General features: G+C 44.9%; 1 non-coding gene across 1 annotated transcript; it reads right to left on the minus strand.

Moving 5' to 3' along the window:
• Positions 1 to 9734: 9734 nt before the first annotated feature.
• On the minus strand, positions 9735 to 9807 carry TRNAK-UUU. Its single transcript has one exon. It is a non-coding gene; the product is annotated as a tRNA-Lys (tRNA).
• Positions 9808 to 10347: the final 540 nt, after the last annotated feature.

The following is a 10347-nucleotide window of genomic DNA, read 5'->3' on the forward strand; positions in this document are numbered from 1 at the left end:
GCAGATTGATTGGTAGCCATTGGAGGTTTTTGAGGAGGGGAGTGATATGTCCAGAGCGTTTCTGGACAAAGATAATCCGGGCAGCAGCATGAAGTATGGATTGAAGTGGAGAGAGACACGAGGATGGGAGATCAGAGAGAAGGCTAGTGCAGTAGTCCAGACGGGATAGGATGAGAGCTTGAATTAGCAGGGTAGCGGTTTGGATGGAGAGGAAAGGGCGGATCTTGGCAATGTTGCGGAGCTGAGACCGGCAGGTTTTGGTGACGGCTTGGATGTGAGGGGTGAATGAGAGAGCGGAGTCGAGGATGACACCAAGGTTGCGGGCTTGTGAGACGGGAAGGATGGTAGTGCCGTCAACAGAGATGGGAAAGTCAGGGAGAGGACAAGGTTTGGGAGGGAAGACAAGGAGCTCAGTCTTCGACATGTTGAGCTTTAGGTGGCGGGCGGACATCCAGATGGAGATGTCCTGAAGGCAGGAGGAGATGCGAGCCTGGAGGGAGGGGGAGAGAGCAGGGGCAGAGATGTAGATCTGGGTGTCATCAGCGTAGAGGTGATAGTTGAAGCCGTGGGAGCGAATGAGGTCACCAAGGGAGTGAGTGTAGATTGAGAACAGAAGGGGACCAAGCACTGAACCTTGGGGAACTCCCACAGTAAGAGGATGGGAGGGGGAGGAGGAGCCTGCAAAAGAGACTGAGAAAGAACGACCGGAGAGATAAGAGGAGAACCAGGAGAGGACGGAGTCTGTGAAGCCAAGGTCAGATAACGTGTTGAGGAGAAGGGGGTGGTCCACAGTGTCAAAGGCAGCTGAGAGGTCGAGGAGGATTAGGACAGAGTATGAGCCGTTGGATTTGGCAAGCAGGAGGTCATTGGTGACCTTTGAGAGCGCAGTTTCCGTGGAATGAAGGGGACGGAAGCCAGACTGGAGGGGGTCGAGGAGAGAGTTGTTGTTGAGGAATTCTAGGCAGCGCGTGTAGACAACTCGTTCAAGGAGTTTGGAAAGGAATGGTAGGAGGGATATGGGACGATAACTAGAAGGTGAGGTGGGGTCAAGAGAGGGTTTTTTTAGGATGGGAGAGACATGGGCATGTTTGAAGGCAGAGGGGAAGGAACCAGTGGAGAGTGAGCGGGAGGTCTGTGGGCTTGGCGCTGACGGTTGGAGGAAGAATCTGTTCACGTCCATCGATCAATTGATAGCTTTGACGAAGCACCTACTGTGTACAGAAGCACTGAACCAAGCAGTTGGGAGAGCAAAACAGAATTAGTAGGAATAAACCCAGCCCTTTAGGAGTTTACAGTCTGGGGGAGGAGACAGACACTGCGATAACTTTCAAACAGGACGAAGAAATAAAGAATATGCAGGGAGATCTAGATGCCGGGACTGTGGGAATTTGCTTAGATGGAGCAGAAAACCTGAGGTGTTAGGTGGGGAATGTAAAGTGGGCAGATGAGAGATTAATTGGGAAAAAAACATGCTCATCTGTGACTGTCCATATGGATGCACGGGTGGGCGTATGTGGATTGTATAGGAATGGATGTGCCATTTTACTACCTGGTTCAACAGGGGTGGATTTTCTTTACCTTCCTGAATGAAGGATTAGTACTAACTATGGAATATACTATGTGCTTGCTATATTCATTCATTCAATCGTATTTATTGAGCACTTACTGTGTGCAGAGCACTGTACTAAGCGCTTGGGAAGTACAAGTTGGCAACATCTAGAGACGGTCCCTACCCAACAGTGGGCTCACAGTCTAGAAGGGGGAGACAGAGAACAAAACAAAACATATTAACAAAATAAAATAAGTAGAATAAATATGTACAAGTAAAATAAATACATAGAGTAATAAATACGTACAAACATATATATATATATATATATATATATATATATACAGTGCTATGTGCTATGCAGTGGGGCAGATACAAGTTTGTGGAGCTCAAAATCGATTTTACCCCAGTTTTACTGATGAGACAACTGAGATCCAGAGAGGTTATGTGACTTGACCAAGGTCACACAGCAGGCCAGGTGAAGAGCTGAGACTTGAACCCAAGTCACTCGACTCCCGGCCCGGGGCTCTTTCTGTTAGACCACGCTTTCCATTGTCAACCACCAGGATCACTCATTCACTCATTCATTCAGTCATATTTATTGAGCGCTTACTGTGCGCAGAGCACTGTACTAAGGACTTGGGAGAGTACAATAGAACAAGAAACAGACAGATTTCCTGCCCACAACAAGCTTACGGCCCGGCTGGGGGGGTGGGAGGGGGAGGAGACAGACATTAATAGAAATAAATAAATGGCAGATATGTACATAAGTGCTGTGGGGCGGGGATGGGGAGGAGAACCAAGGGAGCAAGTCAGGGCAACACGGAAGGGAGTGGGAGAAGAGGAAAGGGGGGAGGCTTATTCAGGGAAGGCCTCCTGGAGGAGATGTGCCTTCGATAAGGCTTTGAAGAGGGGGAGAGTCATTGTCTGTCAGGTTTGAGGAGGGACACCGTTTCAGACCAAGAAACAGCACGGTGTGGAAACATCGTGAAGAAAATATTGAAAATATTTACCTAACCTTGCTTTGAGATTCGGTCAACACCTGCTTTGTTTGTCAAATACCAGGGAACTATGCAGAGAACTTCTGCAAACATGATCCCCGGCTCCTATTATTATTGTTGTTGTTGTTGTTGATATTATTATTGTATTTGTTAAGAGCTTACTATGCGACAGGCACTGTTCTAAGCATTGGGGTAGATATAAGGTAACCAGGTTGGACACGGTCCTTGTCCCTCATGGGGTTCATAGCCTAAGTTGGAGGGGGAACAGGCATGGAATCCCCATTTTACAGTTGAGGAAACTGAGGCACAGGGAAGCTAAGTGACTGACCCAAGGGCACACCGCAAGCAATTGGTAGTTGGCAGTAGAACTCAGGTCCTTTGATTCCCAAACCCGGGATCTTTCCACTGTGCCACGCTGCTTCTCATTCGTGCAAAGAAGTCTGCATCTCTCTCCCCTATGAGATGGTAATTCTTTCAATCGTATTTATTGAGCGCTTACTGTGTGCAGAGCACTGTACTAAGCGCTTGGGAAGTACAAATCGGCAACATATAGAGACGGTCCCTACCCAACAACGGGGGCAGGGATCTGGTCTACTAAAGTTAGAGAAGCAGCGTGGCTCAATGGAAAGAGCCCGGGCTTTGGAGTCGGGGGTCATGGGTTCAAATCCCAGCTCTGCCAGTTGTCAGCTGTGTGACCTTGGGCAAGTCACTTCATTTCTCTGGGCTTCAGTTCCCTCATCTGTAAAATGGGGATTGAGACTGTGAGCCCCCCGTGGGACAACCCGATCACCTTGTAACCTCCCCAGCGCTTAGAACAGTGCTATAGTAAGTGCTTAATAAATGCCATCATCGTTATTAGTGTAGTGTGCTCTCTCAAGTGCTTAGTACAGTGCTCTGCACATAGTAAATGCTCAACAAATATGATTGATTTATTGATAGTTATAATGATCACGGAATTTGCTAAGCACTTACCATGTGTCAGGCACTGTACTAAGCGCTTCAAGCAAATCAGGTTGGACACCGTCCCTGTCCCACAAGGGACTCACAGTCTTAATCTCCATTTTACAAATGAGGTAACTGAGGCACAGAGAGGTGAAGTGACTTGCCTAAGGTCACACAGCAGGCAAGTGGCGGAGCCGGGATAAGAACGCGTGACCTGCCGACTTCCACGCTCGTGCTCTACCCACTAAGCCATGCTGCTTCTTGTTATCAACTAACTCCTAAACCCTTCATTCAAAAGGGTTTCAATGCTTTCTAATCCACTTCAAATCCACAGTCTCCCAAAACAATCAACTCTTCCAAATGGACGTCCAAATTATAGCTCAGCCTTGTACTAGGAAATAAAGGGGATTTTTGTTTAATCAAAACGAAGTCTTGAATTAGGAGTGGTGTTTTATTACAATTAAAATATTCTTTGTTTCTAATCCGGCCCAGCTAATAACATTTGTTTATTTTTTCATGCCGCTCTACTGAACTGAGAACTTTCATTTAGAATTCTGTTTTCATGTTTAGAAATTATCATATCTGATGGATTTATAGGTCTGAAGCCATATCCGAATTTTAATAATGAAGCCATTAATATATACCTTGACTTGAGGGTACATTATGTGTGACAATGTAATATTTGCTTTGAAAGTAGCAGTCCCCAAACTAATATATTTATATCTCAATGTAAGTTTGCACCAACGCCTCCCTTGCTAGGAACACATTGTATTATATTGACAAGCAAAGCTCCTCTACAGATGTCGCTTCTTTCTTCCTTGTGGAAAAAAAGAGATGTTTAAAATATAAAAGAAATTAATTATCAAGAGGATCTGGAGAGACTTGAGAAAAAATAATTTAAGAAGAGATTTCAATTTGAAAGGCTTCCTCGTCCTGAAGGTTCTTTGAAAAGCCTTTGTATTTTGTTTTTCTTCCACATTTACATTTAAATGAAATATATATGAAGTGTAAATACACACACTCATATGTACATGTATATATATATATATATATATATATATATATATGAGACAGAGGAAGAGCATGTATTTATAGTCCCTGAAACTAGCTTTTAAGGAAACATCTAACAGAACTTTTCCTTCTTTCATTTCTGTTCCCTTTATTTTTCTTTTGAAAACCAAAAGATAGAACATTGTCCTGGGAAAACCTATTTACTGATGGATTTGCCGAGGGGAGCGAATGGGGAAACAGGCAGTCTTCTTATCTGTTACCGTCCTAATGAAATTTCACCTACCTGAGCTGAAAAAGTTATGGAGAAGAGGAACCAACGTGATCTCCCCCTCTAGTCTGTAAACTCCTTGAGGGCAGGGATGGTATCTTCTCGTGGCTTAGTGGAAAGAGCACGGGCTTGAGAGTCACAGGTCATGGGTTCTAATCCTGCCTCCGCTGCTTGTCAGCTGTGTGACCTTGGGCAAGTCACTTCACTTCTCGGTGCCTCAGTTACCTCATCTGTAGAACGGGGATTAAGACTGTGAGCCCCGCGTGGCACAACCTGATTACCTTGTATCTACCCCAGCGCTTAGAACAGCGCTTGGCACACCTCCTCCAAGAGGCCTTCCCTGACTAAGCCCTCTTTTCCTTTTCTTCAGCTCCCTTCTGCATCGTCTTGACTTGTTCCCTTCATTCACCCCTCGTCCCAGCCCCTCAACGCTCACCTACCTATTCATTCAATCGTAATGTATTTATTTATATCAATGTCTGTCTCCCCGTCTAGACTGTAAGCCTGCTGTGGGTAGGAAATGTGTCTGTTATATGGTTCTACTGTACTCTTCCAAGTGCTTAATACAGAGCTCAGCACACAGAAAGTACTCAATAAATACTACTGACGGATAATAGGGAGTTTTGAGGAGAGTGGGATTTCGCTAGAGTGCTGGGATTGGTAGATGAGTATTAATAGTAGTAGTAATGGTATTTATTAAGTGCTAACTGTGTGCAGAGCACTGTATTAAGCATTGGGAGAGAATACATAGGTGGGATTTACAAATATAATAATAATAATAATGGCATTTACTAAGCGCTTACTATGTGCAAAGCACTGTTCAAAGCGCTGGATTGGTGCCTTTCTCTTGGGGGGATCAGAGGCATGCAAGTCCTGCAGAAATTGAGCAAAGTGGCAAAGCACTGTTCTATTATAATGGCCATTTATCATGCCAATTTCCTATGATTACGGTGATGTAAGTCTATTGAGTAATCCCATGTCATACTATGCGACGCTCATCTTGCCTTTTCCGTGCTTCCAACACCACTGTATTCATTATTGTTGTTGGCTTTTAAAGCCACATCTTTGATAGACCGCCCAAATCATATTGGGTTAAAATAACTTTACCCAAGTGCAGGGGGGCCAGAGCCATGCAACAGGGGATGGGTTACTGCCCAATCCATCCTGCAAACTTTGCTTTTGAATGCCAACCTACTCACCGTACTTCAATCTCTTCTATCTCACCACCGGCTCCTAGCTCCCACTCTGTCCAGTCCTGGTGCACCCTCCCTCTTCATAATCATCATCATCAATCGTATTTATTGAGCGCTTACTGTGTGCAGAGCATTGGACTGAGCGCTTGGGAAGTCCAAGTTGGCAACATAGAGAGACGGTCCCTACCCGACAGTGGGCTCACAGTCTAAAAGGGGGAGACAGAGAACAAAACGAAACACACTAACAAAGTAAAATAAATAGAATAGATATGTACAAGTAAAATAAATAGAGTAACAAATATGTACAAACATATATACATATATAATCAACTTCTAGACTGTGAGCCCGCTGTTGGGTAGGGACCGCCTCTCTATGTTGCCAACTTGGACTTCCCAAGCGCTTAGTACAGTGCTCTGCACACAGTAAGCGCTCAATAAATACGATTGATTGAATGAATGAATAACCTTGTATCTACCCCAGCGCTTAGAACAGTGCTTGGCATATAGTAAGTGCTTAACAAATACCAACATTATTATTGCTATTATTTACTCTAGATACTCTTCTAGACCGTGAGCCCGTTGTTGGGTAGGGAATGTCTCTATATGTTGCCAAATTGTACTTTCCAAGCTCCTAGCACAGTGCTCCGCACATAGTAAGCGCTCAATAAATACGATTGAATGAATTGAATGAATGAACTCTACTGTCTTCTCCCAAGTGCTCAGAACCGGTTGGTGCACACGGGACCCCGTCAGCTCCTTGAGCGCAGGAATTGTGTCTACTAACTCTCTCATCCTCTCCTGTTTCGTAAAGTGCTCTGCACAAAGTAGACCATAAACTCCTCGAGGGCAGGGTTTACTCTATCATAGCGGACTCTCCCAAGCACTTAGTTCAGTGCTCTGCACACGGTAAGCGCTCCATGCAAACCATGAAATGATTGATTGGGGGTGGCATGGCTTCTCTACGTGGACTGACTGCAAAGATTAGGATACTTCAGTGGACCCCACTTTTCAATTCCAGTTCTGCCACTGGCTTCTTGTCTAGACTTTGGGTATAATCACCTCACCTCTCTGGGCCTCAGTTTTCTCATCTGTGAAACGGGGATAAGATCACTGATCTAATTCTATCTGTTCCAACGACTCTGACACCTGTCTCCATGTTTTGTTTTGTTGTCTGTCTCCCCCTTCTAGGCTGTGAGCCCGTTGTTGGGTAGGGACCGTCTCTCTATGTTGCCGACTTCAAGCGCTTAGTCCAGTGCTCTGCGCACAGTAAGCGCTCAATAAATACGATTGAATGAATGAATGATCTTCCTCCCTGTTGGACTGTGGACTCCAGTTCTGCCGCTGGCTTCTTGTCTAACTTTGGATATTATCACCTCACCTCTCTGGGCCTCAGTTTTCTCATCCGTGAAACGGGGATAAGATCACCGATCTTCCTCCCTGCTGGACTGTGAGCTCGGGGTGGGACAGAGACTGGGTCTGCTCTGATTGCCTTGTTTCTACTTCAGCACTTCACACAGTTCTTCATCGTCATCAATCGTATTTATTGAGCGCTTACTGTGTGCAGAGCACTGTACTAAGCGCTTGGGAAGTACAAGTTGGCAACATATAGAGACAGTCCCTACCCAACAGCGGGCTCACAGTCTAGAAGGGGGAGACAGAGAACAAAACCAAACATATTAACAAAATAAAATAAATAGAATAGATATGTACAGGTAAAACAAATAAATAAATAAATAGAGTAATAAATATGTACAAACATATATACATATATACAGTTCTTGGCACCTAGAGAGCATTTAAGAAACACTGTCATTGTTTTTAAACCAAGCACTTGGGTGAATACAGATGTACATCTGTATATTATATATTATATATATATGTATATTGTATATCTGTATATAATATATTAGAACAGTGCTTTGCACATAGTAAGTGCTTAATAAATGCCATTATTATCATTATTATATATTAATAATAAACATATCATTAATGATATATTAATAACAGTATTATATATCATTATATATTATTAATATATTAATAATAATATATATTATTAATAATAATGACTGTGGTATTCGTTAAGCGCTTCCTATGTGCCAGGCACTGTACTAAGCGCTGAGGAGGATACAAGCAAATGGGACGGACACAGAACCTGTCCCACGTGAGGTCACAGTCTCAACCCCCTTCTTACAGTTGAGGCATCCGAAGCGCAGAGAAGTAAAGTGACTTGCCCCAGGTCACACAGCAGACAGGTGACAGATCCAGGACGAGAACACCGCTCTGCACACGGTAAGCGCTTAGTAAATACGATCGAACGGATGACCTTCTGATTCCCAGGCTTGCCCTGTATCCATCACGCTGCTTCTCTTCTGGAACACAAGCATCGTCACTTGGCCGTTCACCCCATTCAGACAGGAGTTGGCACCCTCGACTCACCCGTAAACGTGGCTTATTTTCTCCTAGTTGCGGTGATAATAGGATTTATTAAGTGCCTAGTCTCTGCAGAGCCCTGCCCTAAGTGCTGGGGAGATAAAAAAAATCAAAAGTGAAAATTAGATTCCATCCCCGGTCCCCATGGGGATCACAATCTGAGAAGGAGAGGGAAGAGGGGATTAGTAAAAGACATATTTGGAAAGAAGGAACCATATAGAGAAGCAGCGTGGCTCAGTGGGAAAGAGAACGGGCTTTGGAGTCCGAGGTCATGGGTTCAAATCCCGACTCTGCCAACTGTCAGCTGTGGGACTTTGGGCAAGTCACTTAACTTCTCTGGGCCTCAGTGACCTCATCTGTGAAATGGGGATTAAGACTGTGAGCCCCCCGTGGGACAACCTGATCACCTTGTAACTTCCCCAGCGCTTAGAACAGTGCTTTGCACATAGTAAGCGCTTAATAAATGCCATCATTATTATTATATGAGACGAGGACAATGATTAATATGGCAGTGGCTAGAGGGAGCAGGGTTTCCAATCAATCAGTCAATCGTATTTATTGAGGGCTTACTGTGCGCAGAGCACTGTAGTAAGCGCTGGGGAAGGTGCAGTATAATAATAATAATAATGGTATTTGTTAAGCACTATGTGCAAAGCACTGTTCTAAGCACTGGGGGGATACACGTTCCCTGCCCACAACAAGCTGACAGTCTAAAGGACGAGCTTATGGTCTAGACGCTCCCACCACCTTGTGGTTCACAGTTCAACATTTCCAGCAGCCACAACCTTCCCTGTATCCAAGAGTTGGGAAGACCTCAAGTTGCTGATAGATTTTCCCTGGCTGTAGGCTAGAGTAGAGGCTGATGGGAAACTCCTTGAGGGAGGGAATCAAATTTATTAATTTTATTATACTTTCCCAAGCTCTTTGTCCAGTGCTCTACACGCGGTGAGCGCTCAATAAATACCACTGATTGATCAATCACCTTAGCCTGCGGGCACAGAGTGGCGTCACCTGCAGCGTGGCTCAGTGGAAAGAGCACGGGCTTTGGAGTAGGTGGTCATGGGTTCAAATCACGACCCTGCCAACTGTCAGCTGTGTGACTCTGGGCAAGTCCCTTAACTTCTCTGTGCCTCAGTTACCTCATCTGTAAAACAGGGATTTTATTTATTTATTTATAATGGCATTTATTCAATCAATCAATCAATCGTATTTACTGAGCGCTTACTGTGTGCAGAGCACTGTACTAAGCGCTTGGGAAGTACAAGATGGCAACATATAGAGACAGTCCCTACCCAACAGTGGGCTCACAGTCTGAAAGGGGGAGACAAAACACATCACGCCCGAACAGGGACTTGAACCCTGGACCCTCAGATTAAAAGTCTGATGCTCTACCAACTGAGCTATCCGGGCTCTAAGCGCTTACTATGTGCAAAGCACTGTTCTAAGCGCTGGGGAGGTTACAAGGTGATCAGGTTGTCCCTCGTGGGGCTCACAGTCTTCATCCCCGTTTTACAGATGAGGTAACTGAGGCCCAGAGAAGTGAAGTGACTTGCCCAAAGTCACCCAGCTGACAATTGGCAGAGCCGGGATTTGAACCCATGACCTCGGACTCCAAAGCCCGGGCTCTTTCCTACTGAGCCACACTGCTTCTACTGGATTGACTGTGAGCCCCCCGTGGGACAACCTGATCACCTTGTAACCTCCCCAGCGCTTAGAAGAGTGCTTTGCACATAGTAAGCGCTTAATAAATGCTATTATTATTCTTATTACCTGTGGTTCCTCGTCCGGTATTCGTTAAGATCGTCACTAGCCAACAGGCTTCCTGAAACGTTTTCTTCTGACGAGGTTTGCCGGCCTCTGAAAGCCATCTTGCAGGGTTACATTCAATCAATCAATCAATCAATCAATCAATCGTATTTATTGAGCGCTTACTGTGTGCAGAGCACTGGA

Source organism: Tachyglossus aculeatus, chromosome X1 (genome assembly GCF_015852505.1).
Source record: "Tachyglossus aculeatus isolate mTacAcu1 chromosome X1, mTacAcu1.pri, whole genome shotgun sequence".
NCBI lineage: Eukaryota > Metazoa > Chordata > Mammalia > Monotremata > Tachyglossidae > Tachyglossus > Tachyglossus aculeatus.